At 47.2% G+C, this 20,775-nt stretch overlaps 1 long non-coding RNA gene across 1 annotated transcript; it reads right to left on the bottom strand.

Moving 5' to 3' along the window:
• Positions 1-7,917: 7,917 nt before the first annotated feature.
• LOC144164114 (uncharacterized) lies at positions 7,918-20,168 on the bottom strand. The gene is made up of 3 exons (XR_013321060.1): positions 20,004-20,168; positions 14,152-14,265; positions 7,918-8,540 (listed from the first exon to the last, which is right to left on the bottom strand). It is a non-coding gene; the product is annotated as an uncharacterized LOC144164114 (long non-coding RNA).
• Between the last annotated feature and the right edge of the window lie 607 nt (positions 20,169-20,775).

Here is a 20,775-nt window from a genome sequence, read left to right on the forward strand (position 1 = left end):
AATTCACATCAGACTTGAGTTGAGCGAGGACACACCAAGACATGTACGACTGGCGTCCGTGTGAAGTTAAGTGGGCGCGCTAGGGTCACGATGGCGCAATATCGGCGGCTACATCAGAAGCCGTCGTAAGGTCTCGAACGTTCTTTCGGAAGCAGTCCACAAATCTAAATCTTTTTTGCCGAACGTATGAGCAAAGTGCAATAAGCTTCGAAGCTCCTTCATTGTGCTCTGTTAATGGACCTCGCTCAACGCACGTAGCTTGGCTGGGTCTGGTAAAAAGCTGCCTTTACACACGACGTGACATACTATAGTAAGTCGTCGGGTAGCAAAACGGTCCTTCTTTATGTTCATTTGCCGGCCAGATGAAGTAAGGCGCTAGGCTAAAAGATGTGCCAGTCTAGCCCACATAAAATACTGTCCATCACCTGCTCGAATGTCGCTGGCGCGTCACATAGTCAAAACGACACCACGTTAAATTCGTAGAGTCCGTCCGGTGTCACAAACGCTGTTTTCTGTCGGTCAGCCGCAGCCATAGGTATTTGCCAGTAACCGGCCGAGAGCAGGTGTAATCAAGAAATGATTTGGGCACCTTCCAAGCAGTCCAGCTCGTCATCTATTCCAGGTAGCGGATAGACGTCCGTTCGTGTAATCTTGTTTAGGCATCTATAGTCCACGCAAAATATGATAAACCCATCTTTCTTGGTGACGATAATACCTGGAGAAGCCCCGGAACTTGTCGAAGGTCAAATATCGTCTCGGGAGAGCATATACGCTACATGCTACTGTTCAACAATGTGAGGATTGGCTTGAACTGTAAAGCGAGTGGTATGGTCAGTCGTTGAATGGGCTGTGCGTTGGCAGTGGAAACAGTAAATTTCGAAAGCGGCGTCATCACTTTACGAATTTTGCGCAAAAAGTCTCATGAATCACAGATATGGTGGCTCCAGTTTCAATAAGCGCGAGTTCAGGGGCACCATCCACAATAAGATCAATCACTTTAGAGGGCGAAATATGACGACTTAAAACATTCGACGGCGTCGCAGCTCGGGCCTCAGGAACTTCGGTTGCTAGTTCCCCTCGGGTGCAGAGTTCATCACGCGGGGGCACATCGTACAAATGGAACGGTAGCGTTGGGAAGGAAAACAGGGTAGAGTAATGAAAAACTGATTGGGTGAATCCGAATTCGGCGCTGAGCCGGAAGGAACGGAAGCTGAGTGTGGCTGGATTTCAAAGGCGACCAGTCGAGGGAGGTCACTCGTAGGAGGGGGTCGCAGCCGGCAAAAACGTGCGACATGTCCTCTAACGTTACACGCAAAATATATGGGACGATTATTGGGTGTGGGCCATGGGTTTAGGGCTTCAACTTCCGCTCGATGGTATGGCAGCACCCGCTGGCTCGTGGCGTACTGCAATGGCTGAAATGTGGCTGGCGGGGGCTGCGCACAAACCGCCGCATAAGTGTTGGGCGCTGCCACGGGCCTTACCCTTATGTGGCGGTACAATACACTCTTGTACAGGATACAGTTTATTTTGTTGGGTCACAGTTCCTGTAATAAACGTTTTTTAAATGCGGAGCATTTCTTAGGCTCGCGATGTCACTCGTCGATGTTGTCGGCGCCGTCCACACGCTCACTGCGAATGCGCGTCCCGTCGAGGCGCAGGTGGGCGTCTCTCCCCCGTACCCTCCTCGCTCTCAACAACAGGTGCGGCGGTGCGGGAGGAGCGCGTGTACCCCGTGCGCTCCGTCGCTCTCAAGAACAGCTGCGGCGGTGCGGGGGAGCGCGTCTGTGCGCGCATGCGTCGTAGCGACCCGTGCGCTGCGTCGCGCTGAACAGTAATGGCGGCAGGGCGTGTACACGTGATAACGGCGTGCTGGGTGCGTAGAAAGTTCGCGCGCTTCTCTACGGAAGTGTGCGCATGCGCGTCTCTCCCCGTACTCCTCTCCCTCGAACGCGGCCGGGGTGCATATAAGCGGCGGAGCGCGTGTTCGGAATTCAGTCAACGGCGTCTTTGCTTGGCTTTCGCTTGACTTGACGCTTTGCTTGACGGCACCAAGCAATAAAGACAGACTTTAACTTTACACTCCTTGCCTTCGCTTCTCCTTCATTCAATAAATAAGAATAATAAAGACGAAATAACAATTAGGCATTCCCAAACCATACCCAATTACGCAACATTCACGCGATACCCCCACCACTCTTCGATGCATTTACTCGAGTACTCCCCGTGGGAAGATGCGGGCGGGTTTCCTTTTGTTATTTGGATTCACAATTTGTCCGCTTTGGCAAAGCATGAACTGTAGTACACAGGCTTTGTTTACGACTATCGCTTTCACAACGTGGCGTTAGAATGCCGAATCACAAAACTATGTTGCTTTAATATAAACTTATTTCACTTTCATTTCTTTCGGAACCACTTTTTGTCGCGCTGCTGCGGGACGCTGGATTTGGCCGAATAAAACATTTAGGGATTCACACTAAAAGGTACTGAAATGAGGAAAGAGGTTGTAATAATTTAAATTTATGGTGTTGAGTTTGAGCATGCCAGGTTTAGTGATGAAGTCTCGCTGCCCATTTTAAACTAAACGCATCGGGCAAATGCTATGTACGCTTTATTATTATCCCCCGACCACCCATCTTCTTGGCCTTTGGGGGAGCACATCTGGATGTCAGGCCGGTTTGGTGCCCGCGTAGGGCGGGTGCTTGGACGTTGATAACGCCGTTGCACAGGAGACTTCAACCAGCATAGCTGAACAGGTCCGGCCGGTGGTCCTGGACATCCGACTCCATACCCCGCTGAAAAAGTAAGAAAAAGAACCCGCACCAGAAAAGCAACAAGGAAAAAAAAGGAAACAACACGCAAACACTAGATAAGGAAGACACGAAAATAACAAAGCAGCAGGAGCACAAAAAAGGGCCAGGATAGGGCAGCACGCCATTTGCTGCTGCCCCAAAGAAGTCTAAGTTCCGTATGGTTGTCCTGACCCGGAGCACACATGCCCCAAGAAAAAAATAGCCGAGGATCTCGGCACAAGTAGAAAGAGGAAAACAAGAAAGGGAAAAAAAAGACCCCAAACGAAAAATAAACTAAGCGACATGATTGTGAGGCGATGTGGGGGTGATGGTCCAAAGAAAGGGAGAGCTGCCAACTTGTCCCCTTGCTAACTAGCAACAATCTTGGCAAGTCGGTTGAGACAGATAATACTGCCAAACACGGTGCGGGCGGCCAACCAGCCCAATTCCCCCTCAGTTAGTCCAATGACCTTGGCAGCTCTCCTAGTTTTGGGACCGACGAGGCCGCGTGCATCATAGGCCAGGCCAAGAACCTCGACAGGCCTTGGCGAGAAGACGGGCACCAGAGACCGGTACTTCTCTTCCTTGGCGGTGCACGCGCCATCGACAGCAACCGGAGTTGCATCCCAGGTGACCGCAACATCTAGAATGTAGACCTTCTCGGCGCGAGACACGACAATGTCAGGGCGGAAGGCCCTGCCCTCCCCGTCCCTGATGAGGCGTTCCGATGTCACCTGGGCTCCGGGATGGCGTGACTGCAGTTTAGTGATGATCTGGTGTTCGATGAAGTTATGCCTTGAGCAACGAGGCTCGTGTACGGAGACGCACTTCTGGGGGATATGGAAGGAAGTCTCTTCAGCTCCGCCACACCGACGACAGAGGCGAGCCCCCGCATCGGCTGCATGCTTATGCGAGAGTGATCTCATGGGGAACAGGTTTGTGCGCAGCCTGAGTGCTTTGATGCGATCGCCGTCACTCATTAGCCGCGCACGTGGCCGGAGCCACCTGTTCCCCACGGGGTCTCCCTCGAACGAAAAGAGAGACTTGTTAGTGTACCGCTCCTTCCATTTCCTCCAGTGTTGCACCCGGGCAACACCCAGGGCTTTAGTCAGTTCAACCGCATCCGTGATGCCTACTGGGACGCCCAGTTGCTCACCAAGCTCCACCCAGGCATCACGGAGCGTGCCCTCCACCACCTCATCCACGATAGGAGACCCGAGACGCTGGAGTCTAGCGAGAGCTTTGAACTGGCACTCGGCCGCTACTCGCGTCAACACCATTGCCACTAAGCCCCCAGCTCGGTGAGGGAAGTGGACCATGATGTCTGGGAATGAATGTGGCAGATGCAAAGTACGCTTGATGACCTGTCGCATGCGAGTGTCGCATGTGAGTTAAAACGTGGACTTCGCTTCGTTCCTTAAGACTGCTCATTGAGGTACCGTGGAAAGAGGCGCTTACAATGAGGTTAATATCCTGCAGCGGGGAACACCTGTAAGAAGCATTTTAACACACTCTTAAACGCGTACATTGCATTGAGTTTCGGAGATGCGGGCAAAATGTCTGCTCTGGAGCAATGAACCTGAGTTGCCTTGAATATGTACTGGGATTTGTTAGCGGCTGCACCACACCTGATATGCACTGTGTTATAACAATGGGACCTGGAACGTTCACTTGCAGGAGTTACCATGAATGAATGAATGAATTTATTTAGAAGGGAGAGGTCCATAAATTGAGAAAATTCTGGTTTGTTTAACAGGCACTAGAAGGAACGCCCTTTCAAGATAGGCAATCACGTGCCGGAAAACGTTAGTTTCTAGAGTTGCATTGGCTAAGTTATCCGTTTCAGTTGTAATATTTAAAAAAAAAATACGCAAAAGAGCAAGCGGGTGCCTGGATATGCAGATTGCTGCATAAAATACTGAGCAGTAACCCAAGCCTCTCGGCAGCAGTAATGCCAGTTTGATTGCTTGTTTAATGACCATTCATCATTACTGCATTGTGCGTAGAGTAGCAAACCTGCACATCATCATCATCATCATCATCATCATCATCATCATAATCACCAGCCTATCTACGCCCACTGCAGGGCAAAGGCCTCTCCCATTATTCTCCAATTGCCTCGGTCCTGTGCCAACTGTGCCCAATTTATCCCCGCAAACTTCTTTATCTCATCTGCCCATCTAACTTTCTGCCGCCCCCTGCAACGCTTGCCTTCTCTAGGGATCCACTCTGTTACCCTTAATGACCAGCGGTTATCTTGCCTTCGCATTACATGTCCTGCCCACGTCCATTTCTTCTTCTTAATTTCTACTAAGATGTCTTTAACACCAGTTTGCTCCCTGACCCACTCCGCTCTCTTCCTGTCCCTTAATGTTACACCTATAATTTTCCGCTCCATTGCCCGCTGAGTCGTTCTCAACCCTCTTAGTGAGCCTGCAAGTTTCTGCCCCGTAGTTGAGTACCGGTAAGATGCAGCTGTCATACACTTTCTTCTTCAGCGACAATGGTAGGCTGCTATTCATTATCTGAGAATGTCTGCCATATGCACCCCACCCCATTCTGATCCTTCTAATTATCTCTGCCTCATGGTTTGGATCTGGGGTCACAACTTGGCCTAAGTAGATATATTCGCTTACCACTTCCACTGCCTCGCCACCTATGTCAAACCGCTGTGCTGTCCCGAGGTTATTGATCATTACTTTAGTTTTCTGCATATTAATTTTCTGTCCCACGGTTCTACTCTGTTCGCCAAGTGCGGAAAGCATGCTTTGCACATGGAGCACGCGATGGCGTAGAGGTAGAACACCCGTCTCGCGTGCAGAAGGACCGTGGTTCGAATCCCGGTGCCGGACAATTCCCACCGGATAAAAAAAAAAAAAATCCGCGTATTGATGGAATTGCACAAAGGGGCTTGGGGTGCGGCCTGACCCAGGCGACCATTGCCGGTAATGCACTCCCTCACCAGAGCAGGATTGGCCACCCTGGTGTAGTAATGGCCACAACCTCCCATGAATACGCCAACTAACCCTCGGCCCTCAGTCCCCAGCGGCTGCGAAGCAACTGACCACGGCGGCGGTCAGACCTGTGACGCAGCAGAGGGTGCTAAAAAAACCTACACAAGCACAGCTTTATCAAGGAGCAGTATTAGGGGTGCATGTTGGTCCGTGCTTTCTCGTGAAGGTACAAAGCAGAGACGTGGTTCTTATGTTGATGTGCAGCTTTGTGAACAGTAGCATGGTCCCACAGTGAATCCTGAAAACTTCAAAAGTAACACATCAGGTCACTGTCACTTTCGTGCATAATTAGGTCTAAACTATTCGTCACTGACAGCGAAAATTAACAAAAGCGGTGGAATTAAGCAAAATGAATACATAATTATGCGAGAGGTATCTGACAGCCCACTGCGGTGAATATTTTATCCACTGTAACAGTATCAAATGCGTGCGCTCAAGACGTAAGCCAACTGTGAAATCGCAGCGGCAAACTTTCCGAACCGATTGTTTAAGATAATGTCAGTAACGTGGGAAGCGTTTGAACGACGTCATTGCGTTTGACCATCCCACATAGAAAAATCTTGCTCTTATTTTCGTTGGAGTGTGCAAGCAGTTTTAGTTGGAAATACACCTTTAAAATGAAGGCAAAAACAACTCGGTTAGGTTCGGCAACTTTATTGAATGATCTCTACTGACAGCGTCGTGGAGGATGCCCGACCACAAAGTATGCCGCAACATGCGCACTCCTGGCGTTAACGATACCTGGGCCATGTAACGTCCTTTATGTCATTTCATTTATTTCCACCTTAAGGGGCGGAGGGCAAGACATAACGGCGGGGGGGGGGGGGGAGGGAGGCTGTGCGTGCAGAAACGTATGACACAGCGTTATGAAAAAAAACATTTGAAGGCTACAAAGAAGAAAGAAACGAACTAATTACAAAGGTACAGCAATAATAGCATCAAATAAAAAATTACAGCACAAAATTTGCAGTTCAAAAGTTCAATAGGTGCAGCCTTACACAAAAAGACAATACCTGGGGAACATTTGGTACCACTTATTACGGCACCTGGTAGAGCAATTTTTCGCGGAATAATTGGCGGTCTGCGCATGAGGCTATTGTGCCGGGCAAATGGTTCCAGAGGGTTATTGCTTGAGGGAAGAGTGAGTTGAGCATTGATGAAGTACGGCTAGTTAGTCGTGCTATGGCGTTGCTGTACCTGATACGGGACGAGGTTAGGTCTGGCGGTTTTAAGAGAGGGTGTCTGTATTTCGGGTGACAGTAAAAGGCATAAAGAAGGAAGAGGCGTGATATTAACCGGCGTGACTCAAGCTAACGCAGGTTCAAAGATTGCTTTACTGCAGTGACGCTGGTGTTATCTGAGTACTTGGAGCAGATAAATCTGGCGGCACGATTCTGTATTGCTTCCAACTTGTGGGTGAGATATGCCTATGAGGGATGCCAAATTGATTATGCATATTCCAGTTTTGGTCGTACGAACTTTAGGTAGGCTACCTTTTTGATGTCCGGAGATGCATGCTTTAGATTTCAGCGTAGGTAGCCGAGCGGGCGCGCGGCGTCTGAGCAAATGGTTTGTACGTGTAATGTTCATGCTAGAGATGGTGAGAGATGAGCTCCGATGTATTTCTAAGATGCTGCAGCGGCAATCGGGAACGAGTTAATTTCGTAAAAGAACTGTGTTACTCCTTTTTTACGAGTGAATGATACCAGGTTACATTTTGCTCTGTTTAAGGACATTTCACAGATCACACCATGCTGCGCTATGGTAGAGATCATGTTGAACGGCAATGCTGTCTTCAGGGTTGCAGATGGTAGGACAAACAGATTTGTCCTGTCATTCATGTTTATTTAGTAATAAGTGTTCTTCGTGGACGACTCCATCGAGTATGACTGTTGCACGGAATGTTGGCGCGCTGCAAGTATTGTGAATATTATTTGCTAATAGAAAACAACGCAAACGCCGATGAAACTGGCACCACGCTTGGTGTGACCTTGGGAATGTATCTTTTGGTAATTGCGTTTTATTTTGAAGCAATGTTTCATGCGAGCCGACATAAACGTTGACTCATTGTAAGGGCGTCGTTTACGTTATCGGTGCATCTAGAGTAGAATTAAGGACAACAAGAATATCTGGCAGCATAATTCAGGGGACGTGATAGCACGCCCACATTTCTATAATGACGTCGCGGGGACGAAACATTTTTAATGGCGCTAATCCAGTAATTCATTACAGCATTACTCGTGTTAAAGCGCCCAAAACTCAGTTTATGCAGATGGTGTAGGAAAATCGTGGACATTTTAAATAGAACCCATTTCTTCGGCCATGGCAATTTGTACTAATAAAATGTTTGCAAATGCTTCAGTCTTTGTGAAAGAGTTTTTCGGGGAAGGGGTAAAGTGGCGTTATAAGGCTTAAACACTCCAGAACAACGTTTTTACGTGTTAATATATTTTAAAAACAGCTCCCAAAGCAAAGTCAACTTATCACGCCAACGGGTCACCACTATTCGATGCAAAGCACAATGAGACTGTTCGCAAAACGGCAATGCGTCACCCAAGGACGCCGTGGTGCTTCTGTCGGATCAGGGCAGGCGGTGTGACTTCAATATGTCCTTGATGGCTTTAAGACGAGCAAATTTCCCTTCGCCGCAGTAGTCTAGGTAGTCATCCATTTCTACGTTGTATGCTGCCAGCCCAATTTTGTTATGAGGCATATATTTCAATCGATCCTGTGTCTGCACCGGTAAATAAAAGACAATAAACAAGTTTGCTTGAATTAGACAACTGGAATTACAGAAAGGACCGAAAACGCCGGGAGGATTCAATCTCTCACGCGACAATAGGCACAGCTGTAGCTGTAATAGGTTTTTAAGCCACCTCGTACACACAAAGACCAGAAGGTATTGCATCGTAATTATTTATCCTATTCCTCCGGGTGTTAATTATGTGGACATCATTTTTACCGCGGAGGTGTCCCAACTGGCTTTTGTAGTAAAAAGGGCATTCAGTGCAAATGGCCACTTCTTCTAGTCAGAAAGAACTGCCCTTTTGTATATTATTAAGCACCAGTGTAGCCCGAACATATGTTTTTAACTGAAAAATTGCAAAAACACCCAAAACAGCTCACAGTGTGCACTTCAGTGGGGGATTCTGCGCAGATGGGAAGCATGACGCTTCATGGGGCAGCATTAAACACACAGTTATTAGATCGTTAACCCACACGATCACACACAACATACGATGAAATCAACCAAGAGGCCCCTTACAATTGCCCAGTTGTTTCTTAGCGATCATATACGGGCTGTCGGCCGCTAGTTGCACCGACAAGGTTCTTTGAAGTCATGGGGAAATTATCAGAAAGGGGCTTGATAGTCGAAACTTCTTGGTTTGTGTTCGTATTATCTCCATTATAAAATTGAAGCTTCAAATGAGATTGGTGTAATTGTTATCACGACAAGAGTGTCACTCTTATGGGCCAAATGACCAGCTTATGTAGAGCGACCGCAATAACGCACTGCCTTGGTAGACCAAATGATATCCATGACTGCCCATCTCATAAGCCTGTATCATTCTGAAAACTTTTTGCTGCTCTGTAAACATTGGACGCGGAACAGTGTGCTGTGTTTCCCAGACCACCTGGCATGCGCCTTTACAAGATTTCTCGAAAGGGAAAGCAATGCGGCGGATTGATATGTACGACAGTTTTCTTGGACGAAGTAACGACGGCAATAGCTCCAAGTGCTGGTGTTAAACGTAGGTCATTTGGTAATTAACGTTATTGTTTCACAATATTTTTGGGTAATGCAGCTATGTTTATATTTTGGGGTGACCAGCTATGGCATATATTAGAGTCCAGTCATCTTCCCACTAAATTCTTAAGGAAGGAGTAAGCAACACGTACTAGAATAAAAGTAACCTCGAACAAGGCGCACTTCATATTATTGGCTGAATGGACCAGTGTTTTAAAAGCTCCAATTACGCGCCTTTGCTGACCACCATATTGGTCTAAATCAAGGCGCGCCCTGCTGGCGCGTGCATTTGAGCTCACACCTACCTATCACACACATTTAGTGTAGCACTTGCGTTGCTTAAGGACCGTTTTAGAATAAACAGTACTTTACTCCACTTGTGAGTTGGCGCGCGGGCTTCTCTTGATGCCCGAGAAAAGGAAGCAGCCGCGAAGCACATTGTAGCACAAATTTCCCGTGTGCTTTGTAGTTGCAATTACGTTCGACAACTATAGGTACTGTACAGTGCTTTTGAGAGAAATGAAACTCTCGCACGCTGTCTTCAGTTGGCGTCCGGCGTCGACTTTCTGCGTCGGCCTGGAGCCCAGCTGGGCCAGAAACGTAACAACTTGGTGAAAGCGGCCGGATTGCGGACACCGGGAATTCTGCGGCAGCCGTCGGTGAGGTTTTGGCTTTGTACTCTGGTGCGGCGAGTGTTGTGATTTCTTTTCAGAGGCAGGAAATAGGAAAGGCGACTGGAGGGCACTTGCCGCATCACGGTAGCTGGACGAAATGAATCTCAACAGCTTTCTGAAACTTGAGTTGTTAGCCGTAGCAGAAGAGGTCGGTGTGGAGTGCAGCAAAGCTGTTTGGAAACCCGAAATTGTTGGCAACATTGTAGCCTGTGGATCGGCAAATGATAAAATCACTGGAGCAGTGAATGAAGCCAAAAGGAAACGCCAAGATAAAGAAAGACACGAGGAACTGAAGAATTGCCAACTAGAGGAACTAAAGAGGACTCTGGCTTCCGAAGCAGAGCCGAAACCCGTCAACTGATATAAGAGGTTTTCTTCAGCCTTGCGCTATTGGGAGTGAATTAGGGCTGTTTCTGGTAAATTGTGCATGCACTTTAACGAGAATAGGCTTTGAGTGGATGTCCTGGCCCCAAACACTTTTGAGTTTGTTGCTGGCGGAGGCTGTCATTGTGTTGGCCAGGCTAGGCCGCGAGGAAGCGGAGTGTTATGCAGATGTAAAATTGCCTTGCTAGCGGAGTACAGGTTGTCTCCGAAAGCTTTCCGCTTAAAGTTTCGAGAAGCAGTGAAGCATCCAGGAGAAAGTTACTCAGAGTTCGCGTACAAGCTGACATGTTTTCTGGAAAACTGGATGAAAGGAGCTGGAGCGTTTGATGCCAAGACAAAAATGTTCGAGGAAATTTGCCAAGAACCGTTTTGTAATACGCTGCCAAATAAGGTGAAACAATGGTTTCTAGATAGGCCAGACGTGCAACAGTACGAAAAGCAGCGGAGTTTGCAGACAAGTATTGTGTGAAACACCGTTCCACTAACACAGAAAAAAAACACACATGTGCCAGGGATCCCTTCCATGAAGCCGAAATTCCTTCGCAAGTCACATACCCAGCTTTCTCGCTCAAAATTACAACCTCTCGGGAACCTAGAAAAACCACTTTAGGAAAATGACATTTGGCATAAAGCTAGAAGTCAACGTGAAGATAAACGCTGAAAGAACATTTCAGGTTTCTGAATATTTTTTTGTGTAATTCACTGTCAAATGTAACTCCCCATGCATTTATATGGGATAGTTCCCATGGCTCAGGAACCCAGTCGCGCAACGTGCGCGACTTGAAACTGTGCTCAAAGCAAGTATTCACCCCAAATATTGGTCGTGCAAAAGAAGTTTTTATTTCGCTAAAAAATTGCAGAGTAATCACTGTTCCAAGGACTGCCATGAGCGGGAAAGCTGCACATGAGAAAAGAAAGACGACGGCGAAGTAAAGAAGGAATCGTCGTAGTTGGGAAAGACTAAGTCGTTTGAGCATCGCAAGCAAAGTGTGTGTTATAATTGTCAGCAGCCAGGACACGTAGCCGCTGGGTGCCGGGTTCCAAAGGTGTCCCCGGTTCATTTCGTCGGGGAGCATGACGAAGACCTCCTTAGCCCGTACCTTCATGATATGGAAGTTAACGAAAAAAAAGCGAAGTCTTGCATGACACGGGTGCGACGTATGACGTAGTGCATTCGTCCCTAGTTCTGGATACACATTTCACACGGTATTTTGTGTGCCTACGGCAGGCCTTGGAAAAAGCTACGCTGAGCTTGCCAGTAGCATAAAGGCTTCCTTTGGAGAAATCAAAACCGAGACAGCCGTCTGAGACATCGTATTGCTCATGTGTCTGTATCTGTTATCGAACAGAACAGCAAAGCAACTGCTCAAGTAGGCAATTACACTCGACATAAACCCTGTAATGATTGTCACCAGGTCGATGGCGAAAGAAGCCTCTAACGCACGCACGGACCCTTCCGCGCGTTATCACTAGTGACGCTACGGAGGAACAGCGCAGTGTACTAGGTAACAGTGAGACCTTAAGTTCAGGCCTACCAGATTGTGTTGAAGAACAGGCCGAACTCGAAGCAAGTTACAGTCTCCCCACTAGCCGCGATTTTCATGAGCTCTCTGCTGTACATAGGGAATCGTCTATAGAAGAACAGAAAAACGATACCAGTTTGGCAAAATGCCGTGAAAGCGTTGGCGAACAAGGAACAAGCAACGGTTCGTTTTTTGGAAGAACTGGTATTTTTTACCGTACCTTCCATGAAAAGAAAGGAATAAACGTTGACCAGATCGCGGTACCCCTAAAATATGGCGAGAACATTTTGGAGCTTTCCCATCGGGCAGGTTGGTTGTGTCATCCCGCGACTAACAAGACAAAAGCTAGGTTGCTAAGCGAGTATTACCGACCCGGCTGCTTTAAAGATGCTGAGCAAATTGTTCGTAGCTGTGACGTTTGTCAGTGTACAGGTCGACCGAAGGAGAAACGGAAGGAACCAATGGCAACAGTGCTCATTATTACTGAGCCGTTTCACAAAGTCGCAGTCGACGTCGTTGGATCTTTACCTGTGACGAAGTCAGGGTATAATTATGATTTGACCATGGTCTGCCCGGCGACCAAGTTTCCAGCGGCCGTGTCACCACTGCACTATAAAACGTTGACCAGAGAAAAAAAAGCTTGACCAGAGCTCCGACGGCCACCGTTCACGGCTGCTAACCCTTCACCTTTCACCTTTTCGCCACGGTAGGTGGAACAGCTTAAGTATGGGGGGTGCGGGGTACGCTTTGTCGCCACTCACCATCACCAAGATTACTCAAGGTGCCCAGTGTGGGGCACGTGAGTCTGCCTCGGGCGACCACCTGTTGTCCCCGTCACGGGGCACGCTCTCACGTGTGCTCAGAGGCCGCGCATTACCTTCGCGCCATTTCTTAAACAAAAACAAAAACCGCGCGTATGTGAGCGTGTCACTCGTAGCAACCGCCTGGCGTCGTCCAGGCACCCACGTCGGCCCGCGCAGCTTGGAGTGCCCGCTTTCGTCGTCGTCGTGCAGCGACCAGCCCACGATGGGTTCGCCGCTCCGAAGGGCATGACGACCAACGTGTCAAGCCATCCTTTCCCAACCCACCTGTGGAGACCGCAATCGGACCAGTTGACGAAGAAGTGGAGGTATACGGAGACCAGGAGGACGTGCTACAAGAGGATTTGTCCTGTACGACTTTGCTGTGGGAACACGACGACAAAAGGGATCACGACGATTGTTACTGAATAAAAGACCGTAAGTTCTGTAGTGGTCTCAGAAGTCTGGTGTGCAAATACGAAAACATGATGAGAATGCTGAGTCGACACATTATTTCAAATGACGCATCATCCATCAATAAGGATAACTTCCGTGGGGGGAATAACCCCAGCGTCCAAATCAACTGGCCCAGTTTCCTTTTCTTCGCGCACTGTGTTCCAAGCTTGTACAAGATCAGATAATGACGGGAGATTTTCCCCCTTTTTCTGGAGCCTGAAGAAGTATAAAGATCGACCAACTACACAAAGAATGAACTTCGATGTGCACTTCAGCTTTTACTCCCTAGGAAAGTAGGGAATGAGCACACACGCAGCAGTCACACTTAAAACCGCTCGTAGTAGACACATAGAGGGCTTCAAAAGGGATTACGTAGTTTTGTCCTGAATTTCCTCTGGAGCAGACCTGCTGTGACATTTGTTTCAATATCAAAGGTAGGTAGCGTGCTTTATTTTAAGATGTATATGCGCTTCAAAAGTTTCCTGGGAAGGGGCAGAAAGCTTATTCTTATATGGCTAAACTAGGATGACCGAATTGGATCAGAATATGCAGAAAAACATATTTAACGTCCAATATTTTGCAAAAAAAAAATCGCACACTTCAGGCAACCCAAGAGAACAGGAGCACCCATCAACGATTTCGCTTCTTTATATGCATGCCATTTGAAATTTCTTCGTCTGCACAGTAATTTTATGCTTCAATGTAAGTAATCATGTTTAATGTATTATAGGATAGGGTACATTTCTGATTGCGTACGTACCTTCTTTTTCAGTGTTTCGATGGTGTCAAACAAGGCAAGGAATCTGGCCTTGTCGTCGGCAATATACTTAGTATACGGATCAAATCCGTCGTTTCCGGTCGGTAGTCCGCAGACCTTTGAGAACAGACAAACAAACGAATATAATGGCATTTCAATTAGGGTACAAAATTCAACAGATTCAGAAACCGTGGCAATCACGGACGTTTTGGATGCGCACACTCTAGGAAAACTTCCTAACCCAAGATTAATAAGCTCTAGTAAAATAGTATCCGGCAACTGGGAGCGAAATAGTTCGAAGTTTCGGAATCAACAGATTTAAGACCAGTCTCAGGTTCATGGAGCTTCCAAAAACAACGCTAATTTCCCTTAGTAATGTAGTCTCTATGCTGACTAAGAAGCCAATACGTTATGCAGGTTTTAATTTGACAGATTCGTTGGCGCCATTGTGTCTATACTACTACTATCTTGAATAACAAACTTCATTAAGACAAACAGCAGGAAGGAAATATCGAAGGAAGGTAGCTAGCATTGCGAAAAAACTGCAAAAATGTGGCGTATCTGTTCAACGAAAACGCTGTCTTGAAGAAATCAGAAGCGTAAGACAGAAACAATAAGGTCAGCACGAAGGAAAATTGTGCCCTTTTATTACCAAGAACTGCGCTCGCACATATTTGTTGTCGCCCTGTTAATTGAGTAAGACATTCCTAAAAGGGTGTACTTAAATTGGGATCCATGCAATGTCCTTTCATTACCGCTTATTATTATGACGAATTACGCGCGATCGTTGACCGCAAGTTACACTGTACACTATACTACACCCAGCTACCACGGTTATACTCAGTCTACTTTCTCTGAATGGGGGGGCCTAAATGGTTTCCGTAGAGTGTTCTGCAATACCAAAACAATCCGTCTAGTTCGGGCAGAAGACGAATGAACACCTATGTGTAGTACATTGCTTGCCATTTGTAAAGGGGCACTGAGCTGGGAGACTAATTTTGGTGCGATGTTCGAGACTTTTTAAGAAAACCCTGGAAATAAGATGCTGCACAACTTTGGTTCTACAAGCAATTATTATTCACACTGACTTGAATGAAAGGCTTGCCAAAATTATTGTATCGCATTCTAAATCAAAATTTTCACCTACAGTATTTTAACAGGTTTTCACTATTGCGAAGATTGTACTTGGCTGCCGTACTCGGAGAGAGAGCCTCTGGCACCGCTGCTGCGCAAATGTCCCACACCTATTTGTGAAAGTTGCATATACATAGCCCGTATTCATCACAGAGTGGAGAATATGTCACATGAACACTTGTAAACCTAGTTACCACGTCCTAAATACTTGTATAGATTGCTTCTGCAAAGACTATGTACATACATTTTAGGAAAGTCTGCTTTGTTGCTGATCTGTTGGTGTAGGTCTGTGTTTTTTGAATGCTGACTAAGATGGTGTTATGGGGCGTGAAGTAGTTGGTGGTGGTTACCACTTCCCCTACTCTCATTGAGGAGTCACGTCGTAAGCCACGCGCAGATCATTCAGCCAGCCCGCCGTCTATGGCTACACGGAGCGGCCAACTCTGCCGCAGCAGCACACAAACCCTCGCCCGGGCACGTGGAACGATACCTCCGAGGCTGTACGATACCTCCGACGTATCGCAGCTCCGAAGCGCAGCTGCGATACGTCGCTGTGGAATTTATGGACTGGCATCCCACCTGTCACACTTGCGGCGTGGATGTTGAAGGTCATTGCGCAGCGGTGAATCACCTTGAGAAACATGGAGTAGTAAAACTGTACAATGGTTCATGGAATGGAGTGCATGCTACCGCAGCCTGTTCCCAGGTGTTCATCCAGCCTTAAACGGAAACTGATTCTTGTGTTTAACGCGCTGAAGCTACGCCGAGGCCACGAGGTGCGGAATGGTGAAGGTCTCCAGATAAAGTTCGCCCCCTGGGGATTCGAAAAATTGCGCCAGACTCTCATATTATGAGACCTTTCAAATTGGCGATCCATTGAAAAGCAGCCACCGCAGCCGCGTTGCAAACCGCGTCTTTGGGGTCGACAGCACATCGCCGTAGCCAGTTAACCACGATGGCTGGTTGAATGGAAACTTTAAGAGGTTGAAACACTTAACGGTGGTCGGCGGGTAAATATTGTGAAATTACTGATTGGCCGGCGCACCAACCTATCACAGAAGCACACACATTACTTTAAATGAACAGAACCGAAACGACACGCACACACATGAAGAACTGTCATTCATAAATGAGGAGGAACAGACACGAACACGAAGCGCACGAAAGAATCACACATACGTTGTGGCACCGTACTGGAACGCTCAGCGTTGTACGGCAACGAACACAGCCTAGCATATTGTGGCGGCACGGCCAACCACTGGACGGTTTTGTTCGGGGAGTACTGTTCTGGTGAGAGGTTGCGTCGACGTAGAGCCGGCATCCGTGGGGCGCTGCTTGTTGAATACGTGTCGCCCCGGCGCTAAATGGGGAATGTCATTCAATTTTTTCCTCTAGTGGGATGAAATTTTCTGCCAACAGCCTAAGTACAAATAAAAAGTTTTAAAATTCTGTATTGTTGTGGGCGTATTCACAACCCTTTACAAATATTGCAATATGCTGACGCTGGACACGCATCAATGTTTAACAAAAAACTTATCTCGCTATTCCGTTTTTATCATTCACAAGATAAACAATAAAAATCGACTGCTTGTGTTTCATCTTGTGAATGACAAAACATTAAATTTTAGTGAAGCTAGTTATTGATGGTGATTTGTGAATTCATATCGGCGGAATAGAAATGAACATTATTGTGGCCCATGCTAAACGTTTTCTTGTCCGCGTTGCTTCGCATAAAGGCGCGCTTCAAGCGGGCATAACCGGGTAGCAAGCGCATGCATACTTTATCATACCCACCGCGTTATAAATATAAAAATGGAGCGCCCTTAAACTCTGTGATAAAGGACGACCTGCAAAGCAGCACGGCGTCCACGGAGTGCATGAAACTAAACATGTCTGTTTGTAATTTATGACGGAGCATATTCCCTAGTCAATTACCAGAATAAAATTTTGAACAGACCCGCGCTCTACCATAGCGTACAAACGTAAAGGTGTCGCTTTCCCTCCAGCTTCGTAGGCTTGTTACCGTTTGTGTAACATGCCAATCCCGTCCACTCTACTACAGATGACACGAGATAGGTAGCATTGGGTTGTTTGACGGCCGCGTTGAACCTCACGCCAGCACAATGGACATGTCATCAGTAAGGGTATGACTCTCATCTCTGCGCGTGCTCCCCCTCTCCTCCACCACCATTTTCGACCAACCCGCGCACACATAATCCGGCAACCGGTCATAAGCGTGTGCTTAGAAGTGAAAGATACTGTCGAACATGGCGCTCTGAAAGCCCTTTAAGCGGAACGAGTGATATTGGCCCACGTCGGCATTCCAAGCGGACCAGTTGGATTTCATCTGGGAGGGATTCAGAGCTACACGACCGGCTGGAACTTTAGGCGGACAGGGGCGGTGGCAGCGACATTCCGGGGTTTTCGCGCTTATTCACGCTTCTCTTCGGGCTCACGCTTCGCAAGATTTCACTTTTATTCCTACAAGGAAGCGCCACGCGTCCGTTCCATACCGTGCTAACACATCGAAGGTTTTGATCTCTATGCAATTGGACACATAAGCGAAAGTCCCTTTCGCTGCCCAGTCATAGGCATCTCATTGTCTCTGCAGCACACCAACCCAGACCCAAACCGCTCGATTGCCGGGTACAGCTGAATGGGCGCATTGAGCCATGACACTGTGACATTTAAATCTCCCACCACCCAAACGGTTATGTCATCGGTCGCGGTATTAAGCTCTGCTGTGCGTGCATGCCCTCCCTTCACCCCCAACAGATGCACTCCAAACTGGCCACGGCGGATAGGGCCCTAATTAGGCGTGAAAAACACTGGCGAATGGAGAGAGAAAGACTTTATATGCGACCCGACCGATATCTATTATTATTCTTCCGCCAGAAGAACTCTGACCAGCTGGTCAACGAACGCCGCCGACGTGACAATGGTGCTCGGAATATCGTTCAAGGTAAAAAAGAATAATGTGATGCAGCCGGCGTTTTAACGGAGCAAGTTGCTTTCAACCGGAAGGGATGCGCAACTAGCAGCAGAGGTGGGATTTGAAGCGGCAACGGCCGCGGCTACATTCTCGGCGGCGGCGGTGGCGGCGACTTTCCGGCCCCTTTACGCCTATACCCGCTGGTGTTGATTCTCCCCAATCATACGATAACGGCGCTACGACCACTGTCAGCTCAGTGCTGAACTTGTGAAAGAGGCATCAGTGGTGACGAGGGGAATATCAATTGCGATAACCGTCCTCAAACAGGCGTCGGCGGTGGCGAGGAGGAGCCCCGGAGCATCGCAAAGTAAATCTACTTCACAGGAATGAAAACTGGGGATGGCGGGGTGAGAGATATTTGCTTTGCAGTAAAACCACCTTGGCCTCCTTCTTCCAATTTTGCTAGTAAAATTTATCGGAAGAGCATAGGCGGCCACAATTTTTTAGTTTTACCATCGCGATGTGCCTGCGGCCCCGTCTTTCACTGTCTTCGAGCAAAGTGAATGCCAATCAGGAGCGGTTTTTTGATGCCAGTTTATATAGCGTAGTTCAAGCAAAGTCGTTCATATCTCCCCATAAAGATGTCTTTTGAGGATAAACTCTGAATTGATTCACAGCCGCCTGAAAGCAGATTAAGAAAAATCCCATGATAAAGTGTCATCAACTAATTTGAGGCCATCTTGAACCATGCCAATTACTCTTATGCCCTTTTAAAGGCAACGCGCTCTTCAACATGGGTGTACTACGGACTCTCTAGTTTAAACACATGTACGTTCCAGTGCGCGTGGATGCAATGCGAAAGATTTTGGATAAATGAGGGCTAAGGCAACAGCTGCCGCCTGAATGCACAAGGATCCCTTTAGTTATTAGCGCTAAGTTAGGTTTGATGTCTCTCAAAAAGCACATGATCAGGAGAGGTTCCCGCGTAGACATTTAATTAAAGAACAACGGTTCTTCACTCAGTGTTTTAGCAACCTGACTCAGTATTTCAAAGCCCGACAATCCCGGCTCCGCCCTCAAACTCCCTGATGTCACAAATTTCTACCAAGGAATGCAAAACGGAGAGCTGTGTCTCTTTCAAGAAATTTCACATTTTGCACGTTACAAAAAAGTACTGGTGCTGTCAGGGTTATACTTGTTTTGAGGACACTCCAACCAGGCTCTTCAGAACAACTGTCCTTGAAGGATTCGTTGCGTTATCAGAGCAATCGGGAATATAATGGCACTAAGCAATGCTTCTGCCCGACCGCTATAATGACAGCGTATAAGCAAGCACGCAATCCTCAATATTGCTGAGATAAGTGCAAGCGGGGAGCCTTGGAGCAACTAAGACGAGGACAAGGGCAGATAAAACAAGTGTTACTAAAATGGAGATTATGTTCAATATTTTACCCAGAGCGGCATACAGACTGATACACGTCCGTTTTCTTTTATGTAAGACCGACCTATACATGCTTGCCTTCTCCGAAAGAAACTCAGTTGAGACTAACACCTGTTTCATCTGTTATAGTCATTGTCTCTTTTCAACTAAGCCTTTCATGCAGTATGACCCAAAGCACTCGACATCAAGATTTAGAGTACGGGACAGAGACATCCCATTCTGTGAAATCTGCACAGCCAAATGATAGTTGTCAACGTTTAAAACAAATCAAGTATGGTTATAAGGAACACTTCTGATCATGCACATCTGTGGGAAAGATGAGAATGAATGGTCACCCGAAGCGCTCACCGAAATGTAGTCCATTGTGACCGTTCCTTCCGCACTTTTCTGCTGTTTTTCTTTCCAGCCGTCCGGCATTCGGTACGCTCTTACGAACATACCGAAAGAGACCATAACGTGCTGTGTAGTATGCTTACTTCTGGTTTGAAGGCGTTTCTTTAAATTATCTTTAATCATTTCCTGAAAAGATGTTCCCCAAATGGGGAGAAAGGGTTAGGCTGAAGTTCACGTTTCCGTTATATACATTAACCGTCATTTCAGAGTGACAGCGCTAATGGAGCCGTCTATCCGAGATGCCTAGTTGAATTCCAAGCACGGATTTCTTGACCCCCCATCGCCTTTATGCACAGCAAGAAACCGCCACTTCCAAGCTCACTATTGGAAACAACTATTCGGCTGCCAATCACTGTCGGGCGGCACAATTTGTGCACAAACACGCAAAAGGCACGTGATTGCCCCAGTTGTAGCGCTGTCGGTATTGTATTAAAACAGGCGTGAAGTCGTTGAGTAAAAGTGATTCCAGATGCCACGCGTGAAAAAGGTTTTTCGGGGAATATTTTAAAGGCACCATGCAGACAAAATACAAGTTTGTTTTATTCAAAATATTTAGTGTTTTATAATGCCCCCACCCATCGTCTGCAAGGAAACGATGCTTTATTTACTGCAAAATTAGTCAATGTAAGTAAACAATTTGATACTTCCGCCAAATCGTGTATTTTAACGACGTCTGCAATGACATCATAAGAATAGGTCTTCAAGCAAAACTTGGTGTGAAGTGGAG

This window comes from Haemaphysalis longicornis, unplaced genomic scaffold (genome assembly GCF_048455015.1).
Source record: "Haemaphysalis longicornis isolate Haplotype H1 unplaced genomic scaffold, Haemaphysalis longicornis Haplotype H1 scaffold_13, whole genome shotgun sequence".
Lineage (NCBI taxonomy): Eukaryota > Metazoa > Arthropoda > Arachnida > Ixodida > Ixodidae > Haemaphysalis > Haemaphysalis longicornis.